This window comes from Zonotrichia albicollis, chromosome 3, assembly GCF_047830755.1.
Source record: "Zonotrichia albicollis isolate bZonAlb1 chromosome 3, bZonAlb1.hap1, whole genome shotgun sequence".
NCBI lineage: Eukaryota > Metazoa > Chordata > Aves > Passeriformes > Passerellidae > Zonotrichia > Zonotrichia albicollis.
In genome coordinates this window covers 110,118,943-110,134,667 of record NC_133821.1, presented here as the reverse complement: position 1 = coordinate 110,134,667, position 15,725 = coordinate 110,118,943, and the positions used below count along the sequence as shown (strand labels likewise).

The 15,725-nt window shown below is 36.7% G+C and overlaps 1 protein-coding gene across 4 annotated transcripts in view; it reads right to left on the bottom strand.

Moving 5' to 3' along the window:
* Positions 1 to 15,725, bottom strand: part of EYS (eyes shut homolog) — a 790,428-nt gene that overhangs the window by 275,002 nt on the left and 499,701 nt on the right. The window lies entirely within an intron of this gene.

Genomic DNA, 15,725 nt, shown 5'->3' with positions numbered 1-15,725 from the left:
TATGGATGACATCTCTCAGGCTGGTGGCATATGGGCAGGCTGATATCAGCTGCACAATGTCTTCATCTTGGACACATGAAGCCTGAAAACATTCCCAACTGAAGTTGTACTTTTAGATATGAACAGTATGCACAGTATTTCCATATCAAGCTGTCTTTTACAAATTGGGATGACACTCATGACCCTGACAGCAAAGCTATAGTGATCTGAAATAATACTCAATTCATCCTTCTGGTGAAGTCATGACTAATATCATGCATATAGTGCTGTGTTAAGTACTTCCATATCCCCCTGCTTTCCTTGCCCCCAGTCAGACAGTGCAAATATGCAGCTGTCCTATGAAAGAAATACCAAAGCCTCAATTAAGAGTCTGGTGAGTGTTATTTCTGCTTCCTTCATCTTAAATAATGTATTAGAAGCCTGCAGTCTTCTAATGCATTCTTATTTTAATGCAATGGTTTTTTATTTAACTTCTAATAGAGACCTGCATGCACACAAAGCATCAACAAAAAAACCACTTAGTGAATGTTAAAAACATGAATCATTCACAGTATTAACTTCTTCAACGATGTCCAATAAAGAAGGCAAAAGATAGAAAATAACATGTCATACGCATCTATTTCACTTTCCAAACCCTAGTGGTCTAGGATCTGCTAATGTGTATGAGAACTATGGAAACAAATGTTGCCATGAATATGAAAGAATACAAGTAAGGAGTAAAACATTAATAACATACCACACCAATATTCCAACACACAAAAATCAGTGAATGTTTTGAAGATCACACAAAAAAACTTTGATTGAAAGCAGGATCAGAAAATTTAGCAGATATAATCTATGACACATTACCTTGTAGAGAAACCCAAACTCAAAACTTCAGAGATGGTTTATAAACTGTAGATATAACATACAATACTGGCTGTTCCTCCTTTCTATTTTGTATGTGATTAAGTCCCTTGAAACATATACACACAAAATTATTTTTTGGTATCTTTTTAATATAGGAACTGAGAGTCCAAAGGGTGGAGAAGGTTTAGAATAATAGTGCTGCTTAGGTAATTTATTTCAAGATATGCATTTGAAGTAATTTATATGCTGAGAAATTCAACCTTACATTTGGTGTCCTAATGTAAGCACTGTAGAATAATTTCCCATCTGTAGAAGAACTTACTGTGTAAAAGAAGGCCTTCACACAAATTTTCTATAGAACAGATTCTATAATGAATCATGACAAGAAAATTAATTGTGCAGATACATCACCTTCCAAAATAACTACATGTATGGAATTTGTTGGTGATAATGAAAAATCAGTAGCTTCTTGTTGCTTCATAGCAAACATCTGGGTTTGTATAATGCTTGACCAGTATCTTTGGTTAAATGCAGATCGGACCCTGAAGTAACTACACCATGGTTGAGAGAGAGGCTTTCTAAATGAGAATTTGTGGAAAGATGCCCACTTTTTATCCTAAGATCAAGTTAAACACAAAACTGACTGCAAACCTAAATGAGGGGACACAATTGAAAGCTAGAGGACTTAAAAATGCTGCCTAGACAGCAATCAGGACTGCAAAACAAGTTAGTTACCCATGCACCTTTATCTGTGATGAAAAAAAAAAAGCAAATAAGTAACGATGTCTGTTATCAAGATGACACAGACAATTAATATGGCAAAACCAAGTTTTTTGCTTGTGAAGAAGCTGTGCAAAATACATAACATTCAACTGTGTTAAGAAGGCATACACTATACATGAAGTCCTCCTGTGTGCTCAAAAACTAAGATGACAACATCAAAAGCTGGAAACACTGATCAAACTTAGAAGACATTCAAAGGCACATATGGAGCAAAGAAAATGGTGGTGGAAGATAAAAGGAGGTAGAAGATTAAACTCCCTCTGGGTTGTACGCTAGTTGACAAACTAGGAATATATTGTGGAGTGGTTTTGGTTAAACTGGGTAGAAACACCAATTAAGTGTAGTGCTTTTGGTTCACCAATCTTCATTTCCCAGCCAACGCACCAATTAAAGTGGTAGGTGTAGCACTGGCCAAACACCAGTGCACCCACTAGAATTATTTACTTATTTTCTGCTATGAGACAAGGATTAGGGGGAGAGCAAAGCAAGCTCAAACCCTTTAGAGAGTATAAAGAAAACTCTATTAACAGAGCTAGAAGAAAATTAATACAAAATCAGAATAAACCTTACGAACACTCCTCCTCCCCCGCATTTTTCTTTCTTTTTAGCACTGACAAAATAAGGAGAAAAATTTGGTGTTTTCAGTCAGTTCACCACTTTTAAAATTTATTGCTTATTCCAAAAGTTCCATACCTTCTTGGTGATTTCTCATGGCTAGCTCCTCACATCACCGACTCCTCCTTCGCAACACAACCAACAAACTGCAGCTAGCCCACTCTTTTATATCACTCATCCTCATTGGTCACAGCTGTGGCCTGTTCCTGATCTTTGGTGATTAGTACAGCTGCAACTCCTCAGGTGTCAGATTACCTTCTGCGCTATTCTCATAAATTCTATCCCTCCACAAAAATAATCTTTCTTCAGTCCACTTAGAGAATCTCTCCTGCCATGCCATGGAGACTTTTCCACAAGAAACAGTTCTCTTGTGGTTTTAATTTTCATTAATAGCAGCTGCCCAGAAAAATGCAATTGTAAAGTCCCTCCCGCAATTCTGGAGTTTTCCCCCCACAACTAACACCATGGGTAATTTCAGCTTATTGGAGTACAATTTTAAGGATGAGCTATTCTAGTATAGAAAAAACAAAACCTTATTTTATCTCTGGCAACAGAGGTTTTCTTGTTTCATCCCTGGGGCAAAGTTTCTCATTTCTCTCATATCTCTCTGTTCAAGCTTCTCAATGGATCACAGCTACTTCAACATCTGCTTTGCTTCAACATGGGTGCCTCTGCTCATAGCTGTGGTTAGAATGCTACGTGCCTCCAGTGCATTCCATGAATTACAGGGAAAAAAACCAAAGTCTAATGTATCAATTATATCCTCACCATAGCCTTACAAGAGAATTTCAGCCCAAGACTAAGATATCGCCTCATTCTCCTCCCATCTGGGATTTGACTCCTTCTTCACTGACCTTGGTGTCTCCCATGTTTTTTTTCTTTACATGTCTTCATCCTTCCCTTTTTCTCTCACTTGACAGAGAATCGATGTCTGCAAGTTTCATCTGCACACAGAGAGAGGTAATATCTCACCTGGGCCTGCAGATGGTTTTGTGATCTCTGCTGGGCAGCGGCAGCAGCCGCTCTGGCTGCATGGCTGCTTTCCAGCCCCTGCCAGTTCAGTTTCAGCTGCAGGGTTGCCTCTGTTCTCAGCCACATGATTTTTCCACGGCACCAGCAGGATGGTTCGGCGGCTCGCAGCCAGAAAGGAGCCTGGCGAAGGCTCCACCAAAGCCGAGTGGAGCTGGCCTGGCCCGCTGGCCATGACTGGAACTCAGCGGGCTGAGCCGAGCCGGCTGTGTGCAGGAGCGAGCGCGGCCCGGCCAGCGCTGCAACAGGGCCCGGCCCGGCCTGGCCAGCACCCAGTTACCTTCAAAGGCTGGAAGCCAGAGAGTTTTTCCCGGGGTTTGTTCCTTTTAAATGAGTTATGTTTGTTCCTTTCATACAGGTATGTTCACTAAGTTTTCCCAAAAATATTTAATTATAAAATAAAAAATAATTTAAAATATGAAAAACCATCTATTTCTCTGCTTAGATTTAGCCTTGACTTTTACCAGAGGTATAGCAAGACTCTGCTGATGTCCTTATTAATCAGAGTAATTATCTTCCTCTGTTCTAGTATGTGGATTTAGACCACATTGTCATCCTGTTCAGTCAGTGGAGAGGAATTCCCATTTCACTCAAAGCCAAAAAAACTTTCTAAAGGAAAGTTTGCTAAAAGAACAGAAAGAAAACTGCAGAGCTTCCACTGGTAAAATATTCTAGATCACCATCTTATCTTGGTCACTTGGGAAATTACGTATGTCTGTATGGAAATTGTCTTGCCCTAGAAGAGAGCAGGAATTTTTGTTTAGTTCTATAAATCTCGGTGCCTGCAATAGCAACACCACTTAAACTGTGGTCTGCTTTAGGAAGGTCCCTTTACTGCTGGGAGTTTGAAAGGACCAGATCTCTATAACTTTGGGTCATGTATTTCCTAATATACCTTCATCCTTTAAAGATAAAAATTAGATAACAAGAAGCTGGGTCCAGAGGAATTGCTTTTTAAAATTTATGTTTCGTAACTTTTATATAATTTTTTGATGATGACTGTTTATTATGTTGAAATTATATAAAGTAGGAGTAAATCTAGTATATTTTTACATCTTGTGCATAGCACTACTAAAACCAGTCTCCATATTTATATTCTAACAAATAAAAAACTTTGTAAATGAGGTGAATGTAAAACACAACTAATTTGCTTTAAACATATTCAATATGCATCAAAGGTAAGCAATCAAGACAGAAATATTTGAGGAAGGACCAAGGTACAAAAATATAATTTGTATAGGAGCTGGAAATAATCTAATTTCACAGTCAAGCCTTTGCAAAATTCTTAGCTATTGCTTTTCTGCTATTTGCAGAATCTGCATAATCTGACAATATGCCAAGTACTTCCATCTATATGTATTTTTTAACTTTCTCAGAAATTTAAAATTCACCTCTGGTAAGCCCATGTTTTATATGGTCTATATAAAATACAATTTAAGAAAAACTATATTGTCACCTATGCCTCCAAGTAAAGATTACTCAGGAAAATCAAACGACATATACCCACTTATACTTAAATACCAGATAGCAACATCACTGAGAATTTCTCGGCAAACCCTGAATTCTCTTTTGATTAAAAAAAAGCCAAAACCCTTAAAAAATAGATTATTTGGGAGCTAGAGCATCCAAATTTATTTTCTTTTGAAAGTTCGATGGGAATTGACAGCACATATTGATAACAAATGAAAAACCCCATATTTACACCAAGTAAAATTTGGAAAAAATGTTTATTATAATTTTGGTTACAATGACATTTCATTAATCCAACTGTATTTAAAATTTTCTTCCAAATCTTATTTAGATTAATTAGGAATGCTAGGCACATTAAATGCAGACAATTGAAACAAGTAATTTCAGATACATAAAATGTAAAAACTAAGAATAGCTGCATCTGATAGCTATTTGTATGATATGATTTTCACCAAAAATATGAATGTGGAAATTTCTTAATTAAAGACAAGCACTATAGTATTTAAGGTTAATTGTTTTCAATTTCTAATATGCCCAAAGTAACAAAATAGTTGCAATAGGTTTTATAATAACAGGAGCAGGTGCTGTGCACACTTTGGAGAGGAACAGTTACTAATGAAAACCAGGAAGACTCTGAAATACAAAAGCTTTGTCCTGAATTTTGATATTAGCTCAGCACAAAGAAATTTCAAGTGTAATCTATTGCATGGTGGCACACAATGCATGTATTACTTATGATGGTGTTTAGAGTGTTAGAGAAACATTGATTCTAATTGGTGATGCCATTCATTTTGTCTTCGTTAATTGTTTTATAAAGGTCCTTTGTTTCTTTCTCCTTATAGGATGGGAAATTTATAGTCAATTTGGTTACCTTGAAATTTCAAGCTAGCTAATAGTGACTATGAAGTACATTTCTTTATATCTAATACTATAAATAAATATTGGAGAAAGTTATTTATTATTACAATATTGGAAAACATACTGAAATACTCTCCCACAGTTATAAAGAAAAATTAAACATCTAGCTTGTGTCTTTTATAGCCCACTCCTAAATTATTATTTTTCAATTTAATACTTTTAAATTAATTGTTGCTTTGTAAACCAAAACATCAAAAATTCATTTTATGTCTTTCAAATGTTCAAATTCAATGTTATAGTAAGTAAAAAAAGAAAGAAGGAGCCAAATGTTAGTACTACTAATTTCTAGTACTAAAAACTTCATTCTCATGAAGAAAACTCCATGGCTTCTGTTTCCATGAGGTTCATTATGAACCTGTTCCTTCAGCATAGCTTCAAATTTTATTCACTTTCTAAGGAGAGTACCAAAAATGACCTGGTATTTATAACTTGACTCTTGTCAGTTGAGTCTGATGAAAATCAGCTTCTCACTGTACAGGAAAGGTGTTAACACAGGTCTAAAACAGCACACTGAGCTTTCTCTGAGGACTTAGAATTGTCTCCCTTATTTCAAGTACAAAGCAGGCTTCTCATTCCTTAGGAGCACAATGCTAAGCCCCCTGAAGGAATTAAAAGCATTTCTCTTACATGTAGCAGGCATACTGAATCCATGACAACTCACAAACATTTACAAGCAAGGCAGAGACATACATATTACAAAACCCCTCTGCTTGCAGAAGTTTAACCTGCAGCTCCCATCTTCCTCAGGCCTGTCACATATACATGTCTCAATAATGCCATTCAGCAGAAGTGAATGCAAAATCCACTGGGACAGAGAAAAGGAGGGAGATGTGCAAGACTTCTCACTATGTCCTAGTGCATAAGGCTGTCACCTGGTTAGAAACCTCTGAATTGTGACAGGATATTGACTACAACTCTACCACCTACACAGAGAAGAATGGGATTTAGGTCATCTTTAATATTAAGAAAATCTATGTAATAAAAGAAATGCATCATTTTTGGATGGAGGCTGAGAAAACGTTTGTAAGAATCAAGAGGAGGAGATATATTTACAAATGAGGTGTGTGAAAGGCAATGGTCGTTTATCTCATTTGCATTATGCCTAGGAAAGCAAAAACAAACAAAAAAACCTCCATGGCTTTAGTGGCATAGACCTCTTACTTGGTCTGACAAAAAATAAAATCAGGTATACAATGCTTCAAATAATCAAAACTACTGTAAAAATACCTATCTAAAAATTCAGTTTGCTAAATAAAGAATATCCCTTTTTTTCCTTATATAATCCAGGGAATTACTGATTAAACAGCATCTCCTCTAGAGTGATCATGACCAAATCCCTACACTGTGTCCTTCTGCCCCTCAAAATGGGACCAAGAAATATGCAGTAATTGTGACATTAAGCATTTTGAAGCAATAAACCAAAACAAAAAGTTCCTTCTGAAAATGAAGCAGGAACCTATCCAACACTAGATAATAGTAACCAGGGAAGGCTGTGGCTGGGATGGTAAACCCTCCTCAGCTGCCAGGTATCGGATTAAGGATTGCATGCAGATCTGTCCACCTGTATGCTGAAGGCCAGAATTTTATCCTGGGTGTTGACATGCACAATTGCCCTTTCAAAGAACTAAACAGGGATCATTATTCTCTTTTACAGCAGTTCCACAAAGGTGGTGGTAGTGGCACTGTTCATCTTTTATGCTACAAAGCAATTATTATACTGTTCAGCCGGCAGGAGACACAGGTTAATTTTTTTCTAGGTCTGGGACTCAATATCTCTGTCCTCTATCTATTAGCAAATGTTCCAGCCAGTAGATAGAAAGCTAGCCCAGAGGGTATTTTGTCCCTCAGAGTGGCAAAATTCATGAGAAATGTAAGTGAGGAGGAAAGTATACATTTTGTAGCCTTAGATGAGGGCACTTATCTGAGAGAAGGGAGACACAGGATGACTCAGATTTACTTTATGGTGGATGAGGAGAGAGGAACTTCTCTAACATGATTTACCTGAATAATTTTAGATGCATTTTTCAAGAGGAATCACATCCTAAAAACATCTATTTCTCTGCATAGAGACAGTCTAGTGTCAGACTCCAGATCCTGCCATAGGCAAAAGAGAAAACAGCACTTAACATGGGGACTAGACATAGTGTTTTAAAGGTCTCATACCATATGCTGTGTAATTAATATGGAAATGCTGTATTAACATTAAAATTGTTATATAATAAAGTTTTCCTGTTATCTGTCCTTTTTCTTAGCTGTTATGCTCATCCTCCCTATGTCCTGCTGGGCCCTATGGTTGACACTTCAGTCTTCCTCAGGAGTGATGGGGGTGAGAGGTTGCAGGGGGTCACAGTCAGCTGTCAACATCCTCAGGTCTTCACCAGGAAAACTGTCACATTTCTTTGTCCTCAAGCTTGGTCACTGCTTTGGGTTCTGTTTAAATGTTTCCCTATGACAGCCCTTTTCCTTCTCCCAGACTGCCAGCTCCAGCCTTAGAGTGGCCTGCAGCCGCACAGCAGCCCCATGCACACAAACAAAGGGCTGGGCACTGTCAGGCAGCAGGGGAGGTGGGGGTGGCATCCCTTCCCCAGTGGGGCCAACACAGGGCTGGAGCTGGACCTGGGGAGGCAGCAGCCAACGCCCCCAGCACAGGAGTTAAACCAGCAACACCCAGATCAGGCCAGAGAGAGTCCAGGCCCCTGAGCTGCCAGGTCAGGGCCGACAGCATATTTACTGGGCTGCAGTGACTACCTAGATCCCACATGGATAACATCATTAATCTCCAAGGTAAGTCACGATGATGTCTAAAATCTTGCTAAGGACTATGGACTCTTAATGATCTCTTAAATGATCGAGTGTAAGATGAACAGTATCTCTTCCAAATTTTGTCAGCAAAGCTGACTTCTGATTTGATTAATAGTTACCTAAAATGTCCTTGAAAGTCAGGGAGAGTAAAAAAAGGAGCTGCCTGGGGCAATGTTGGCCCTAAAATGTGTAAAAAACATATAACTGCAAGGTTCTGAGAAGCATCTATTCACTCGTGCAGAACAAGAGAAGCTCAGTTGAATGAAATATTGACCTTCATCTTCCCTCACAGTTCCTCCAAATCACCTGATCTCTCAGAGAAGGAACCTTCAAATTCAAGGTGATATGACCTCAAATCTAATGAACTTAAGAATCAAGTACTACAGTTTTCCAGATGAAATAAAGTAAGTTGTACAACTGCTTTTCTGGACACTGAAATAAGAATGCAATGCTCAGTTTGTCTCATATATTCATTCACTACATTCCTCCAGATTTTATATCACCCCATTCTTTGCTGTTTATTTAAAACTCAGCTGAAGCACTAAATTGTGTAGTTGAATTTTGATTAGTGAAAATTTTGTTTATACTGCTCAGCTGAAGGACAGAAGGGATACCACATCAGGATTTTACTCATCACTGAATTGTTTCTAGCCCTAGTTTCTATGTTAACCTAGAAAGTAATAATATATGGTAAAATTTTATCCATTGGTGATTCCAAACAGAAGCCTCTGATATTACTTAATCAGTAATATTATAATTTAATACTCTATGAAAAATAATCTTTTACATCCAAATTCCTTGCACCCTTTCTTCTGCTGAGCAAGTCATTAAAATTTTAGGAAATTGAATGAACAATTTTTTCAAAGCCTTAAGAGACTGTTTACTTTGCAGTCATCAGAATCAAATGGAGTGTGTCAAGAAACTTTACTCTAATAAATATATACATTTTTAAATTGCTAGCAATGCCAAGGAAACAACAGAGGTCACTTCATTCCTGGAAAATATTTTAGTACATGTTCCGTTTTATCTACTTATTATTAAGGAAAAGCTGTTTTAACATTGATTCCAAGCTAGCAGATTCCAAGAAATCACATATTTCATATTTTAACTACACTAGGTTCAGTGTTGCAAATTGTCTTTCAGATTTATCAAATCAGTCACAAGAACTCCTCAGAGGTTTGAGTATGACGAGTTCCAAATTTTAGCAGTGTTTTGATCTCAGATATGATTTCTAGTAGAAACCTAATCTAAATAAAAAACAGTCTGATTTACCAGTCTCATTAGTTTTTGTAAGTTAACATATCTACTTTTCTACTATAAAAAGTGACAGCCTTCAATAACTGTTTAGAGTTGATTTTTGTATTTTACATCCTATACTAACTACATCCTATACCAAACTAACTTTATTGAATTTTTCTCTATCCTCATCTATTGCTTACTTCCTGACAGAAAGATAGTGTCTCAAAAATTTCATACACATAATACTTTAACAACATTCAATTGTGTCATGGAAGCCTTTCATTTATGCCTTCTCTTGCTCTTAGGACTTCTTTCACACAGATTGTTCAATATGGATTATCTGTAATGCTAAGAAGAACCCTAATGATGAACCACATTGAAGCTGATGAATTTTCTCACAATTAATTTTAAGTCAAGAAAAAAGAAAAGCAGTAGCAGTTCATATTGAACACATGTAACGAAATGGCTGTGGTTGCTTGGCAACCAGGATCAGATTTATGGGAGAATAATAAATACCTAGAGCAAATTGTAGAGATTTTCCTGTAACACAAAGATGTAGTTGAAATTTCTTGACAGGTTAATTTACACACTATGCAAGTTTTGTCTGTGTGTCTTTTAGCGATGAAAAGTTTGAATTTATCTGTTTAGATTACTGATAATGTTATATTCACTTTATTTCTTCTTCTCAATCTCTATTGGCAAACAAGCAACCTCCAGGTGAATCTGTTGAGCAGATTTTATGTCCAGCTTCCTATATGATTTCAAATGTTTTTTGGAGCATATTCATTTGTTCATTCAAGAAGTCACTAACTTTGGGCCACGGCTGCTGGGGAGACATTTTCGGAATGGTCTCTTAACCATGGTAGTGTAAATGCTTCTGTTTGCTTTTGCAGCTCATTTCAGACATTGGTGTGTAAAATATACCCTGGGCTAAAACTCTGTTTTCTGCACTGTGAGGACCAAAGGCCATTGCAAGTTCCAGACTTGGAGAGCTGCAGAGAACTATAGACAAGACCTGCATCATTATTAAACTTAAACCAAGATGTGAACTCACCTTCAGCATGAATGGCTGGGATACTCTGAGCCTGGTCTATGTGGCACACATCTTGGTAGCCTTTGTCCTCCTCAGCATGAAAGAGTCGTGAGCCTGTCTACTGCAGAATTTAATGGGAGTGGTAGACAGTACTTAAGCAATATCTATAGCTGCTCTCCATGAACAGCAGCATGCCCTAAAAGAGCTGAATCAAGAATACTGTGAACTGAAACTTTTTCCTCACCTAGCACTTCATCATTAGCATAGATACAACTTTTCTTGTAAAGTGAACCACTTCAGAGTTTTGGAAAAAGAAAAAAAATTGTTTTCAGCAAAAAATACAATGAATTCATTTGGAATAACTTCTTTTCACTTGGAATAACTGCAAAGATGCTCCACTGCCTCCTGTGTTCCAGGTGATGCAGCTAATGTGCTGGTAAAGTATTCTCTTGCCTGCAGTAGCAGTAGATCATTCCATGACAGATTAACCTTGTAGCTGCTGTTGGCTTTGTCAGGTGTGATGCAGTTGTGCTTACATTTAAAGGTATGAACTTCACTGAACATGTGGAGGGATTTTCTTTAAAGAAAACTAAACTCCTTCTAAACTAAGTTCACATCATCAATGCAATGGAAGCTCAACATACAAAAGTTAAAAAAAAAGCAATCATGGTGCAAAACAACCACTTTTTTTTGAGGCTTATTTCTGTAATCAAGTGTAGCCAACTCAGAGCCAATGTCTATCATAAAGTCTTCCTTCTGTTTTATCATTATTCAGAGCCAGAAAGGGTGATAAACCTACCATGGTACTCTGGTACCTGCCGGTAAATCCCAACTTTATTTTTGCTTTGTTTACAGAAGACTGCTGTTTCTATAAATGCATTGTTCTCTTACAATTTTCAATGTTCCCTTTCAACTTTTACTTTTAAGCTTCTGCCTAAGGTTCAGATTGCTGTGTTTTCAAGAAAGATCATTAAAAAGGAATGAGAATATGGCAGCACAATCATGAGAAGAGGAAAATCCATTTAAAACCTACAGCTATAACTTTCTTTAAGAGAATTTCCTCAGCAAGTTAATACTCCCATCCTGTAGACAGGTTATCTAATGATAAAGGACAAGAGTTTAAATAACACACTTCTTTCTCTTAGACACTAAGGTAAAACTCAGTAACTTACAAGACTAAAGATTCTTCAAAGGGATTAAAACCATACACAGAAGTGTAATACACTGCAGAATAAGTAAGAGAGTGTTTTATTATCTTTTTTTTCCACCTGACTACGGTGGATGAGTAAATCTAAGGTAATGTCATTTGATTTAACTGTCTGTGGAGAATAGTATGAAAGTAAAGGAAGTCATAAAAGAGTAAGCAAAAGTTTAAGTTTTCTAGTTATTCTGACACATACCCATATACCCCACATTTCATTAGTGCATGAATAAGATTCTGGTAAATATACTGCAACACAAACCTTTCTTTTCTGTTTAATACTCTTACAGCAAAACTGTTTTCCTTTAATGGGCACATACAGATAGTGAGAAATTCCTTATGGCTGTTGACAAGAATAAAACTATTGATGGGACTGCAAAGGGAAATTCAGAATTAGTTTCTGTGTACTAATTCCAAATAATGCACTTAGTTTTTATTATCTCCCTGGAGTTCACTCTACCTTTGGTTCGTCATTTAACATGATATCACTGAGCTGTAATACACTTCCACATATGAGAGGTTCAGCAATTTAACTGTTTTAGTGGTCTTAAAGTGATTATACCTATAATGCAGAACTAGAAAAAGCCTTTTGATGCTTAAAACATATAAACCTGTCGTTGTAGATCACAGAAAACCTATTATAGCAGTGAATACTTTTTGCTTCAAATTGAGATGAGCAGGGAAGCCTTTTATGGCAATTTGAGAGGCATTTAATGGAGTGAATCGCTATTCAGAAGCTTTTTATACATGTATTAAGTCCAATATAATACCTGAGCTTAAGAAGGTGACAAACATTAGCTAATAATTCTGTCACTTCTTAGGTTGTACCAAGTGTTAAGGAAAATTGCATTCAAAGACTTAGCAGAAAATAAAACAAAATGTACAATAGCTACCACATGTCATTTTAAAACATCACACTTAAATGACATATTAGAACATTACAGACCATGTCAAAAAAGGCAAGGAACTGTTATAAAAGACACTGGTTAACTTTGGATTGATGGAGGTGGCACCTGGCCAGAACAGCAAGAACAGATTGACTGGATCTGCTAGGTCAGCTGGAGAAGGAAGGCTTACAAGGCCATGACCCCTTTTACTCATTGCCAGTAGTCTAGAGGGGTGCAAGTTCTATTTCACCCAATAAATGAGATTGATTCATAGCAACCTCTAATACAACTATACATGTAAATTGCATGTCAGTAACTAAAAGTACACCTGTCAGTTTATCTCACCCTACTACCTTCAAAATTCACTCTAAATACACCAAACATATTTTTAAAAAGGTGATATTTCCCTGCACAGTTTTAAAAGGTGTAGTTAGCATAAAACTAACAGTTCTTAGCTAACATATCAGCATATCAAGTATCTATTAATAGTTCTGAAAGAGCTGTTAGTTGTGCTGTAGTTGCCATGGTTTTTCAAGGCATTGCACTTGGTGGAGGTTCCATTTTTGGCTATTACATTTGTTGGAAATGTGGTGAAACACTCTTTAAAATGGCAGTGTCCACTGGGCCCTTAGGTCACCTCACTTGACAGAGATTTCACAAGCTCTGAGAGCATTTTCAAAATAGATAAGAAATATATTAGGGATAGGCTCCAGTTCAAGATGTAAATGCCTAAATGAAACCACAGACATTCTAAATTCTCACTATAATCAGTATAATTGTTGCTGTTAATAATGAAGGGGTGGGACCATCGTTGGGCAAAGAACGATTAATTGCTCAGATAAACATCAGTCTCAGAGGCTGTGAGATTTTATAGGAGCAAGCAGTCGGCCATAGCTCGAGAGTAGTCACAAGTTTCTTTGTTACAAGGCAATACATAACTTCCAAATTCAATTGAAAGTAGCTAAAAGGTTTATTTTGCTTTTTTGACCTATCACCTTTACTTATTTTTGCTGCACTGCGGATTCTTTCATCTAATGGTCTTCTGTCTCAGGTCTACACATATGCTTCTATTAAACTTCTAAACTCTTAACTTTATACAACCACACCCTTACATTACAAACCCTCCATCATCTCATCAATACAGTTTCCCTCCTAAGGCATATTTTTACTTACAAGTATAAAACATAAGTTTATGATTTTTCTATTTAATGTACGTTAATTGTATTTTTACATCAATCTAAGCTTCTTCCAAAGCTACAAATCAAACTCTTCAGTGTCTGTAGAATTTTCTATTTTCCTAATTCCCACAAATCAGTACTAACCACATTTCAGTCACCTGAAACTGTTAGCAATACCCTCATTTATTTTTCAAAACTGAACTGAACCTCAGTCCATGAATGGCAGTCTATGAATTCTTTCCTTTTATTTCTGGACATCCTACAAAAAATAGCATAGGTCTCTTAGTTTAGACCTTAATATAATTAAATACAAAACTGAAAATCCTTTAAGCAGAATCCTATTTTCTATTTGGAATGCCTTGATTAAATGTTGATCGTGCAATATGTGATTTCTGTTGATATACACAAGGCTACCCTATAAATAGATTTTTAGAATGGGGAAATGAAAACCACAAGCATCTCAGGGAAGAGATATCTATGGGAATTGAGAGCTGTCACCCTTCCTAGATATTCTCTAGTAATTCTCAGAGTGTAAATGGAAAATAGATTAAATCTCAGTATAGGAGGTCTGAAACTCTCATGCAAATGGATTGGCTATGCACAGTGCATATGACTATTGCATCAAGAATGTCACTGATGTTTTAGAGCTAGACAGGGCACTGAATCATTGTCTCTGCTCATGACTTTCAGCTAAAATTGCAAATCATACAGGGGTCTTGTAAGAATACTTAGGTCTGGGAAACAGAAAATAAAGAGAAGATATTTAATTTCTGGGACATTCAAATCCAACTTGGTATTTATGGTAGAAAATTTTCCAGTTTCCATTTTCAACCCCCTGTTTCTGAACCTTTCTAATCAGAAATGTTCTTGAGATAGACACATAATACAGAAAGGCTGAATCCTACTTGGGAGTCTTTCATTTCTATACTTGGTTAATCTCAGTGATGATGTACCATTAAAATTCAGCATTTGTAATAACTGACATCTGAGGGTATCAATGTTCCCGCCTGGGTGTTTTCCTCAGTAACACACCCAAGCCAGGTCTATCATATTTTCATACAATCTAACCCAGAATGTGTTCAGAATTTTCCATTTATGTTGAAGAATGTCAGCAGTGTTCTAAGATATCATAGGCTCATTATCTTGTCTTACTAGATCTCTGACATTCAGGAATAAATTCAGGAATAAATCTGTTCAATCAATCTACTTTAGTTGTTAGACTACTGTAGTAGTTAAGTATTAGTTAACTACTATTTGCATAAATACATAGAACTAAATCAAACATATGGAACTAAAAACCTAGGTGCCATTAAATCCAAAAAAATTCTTCAGCCTAAAGAAAAGCTTCATGAACTGGAGCTACTCACAATTAGACAGGAATGGCATACAGAACTAATATTCAGTCAACTGTCCTGGTTTCTGCATGGGTCATGTGGATCAGCAATTTCATTTCTTTCAGGCACAGACTTGTTCTGTCTTAGTGAACAACTGTCAGCCTTAATAAGTATTTGATAAATATTCAGGGGTAAATAAATGTAACTTCATGGAAGACTGTGTGCAAAACAGCATCAGAGAGATGAAACTACAACCCAAGATGAACATAGCCAGAGAAGAAAATTAACTTCATAAAGGTGGCATTAGTTGAGGACTTTGCTATAGAGACAGACACAACAATTTGTCCACGTGTAAAAAGGGGTACTCAAAGAATGCATGGCTGGAAA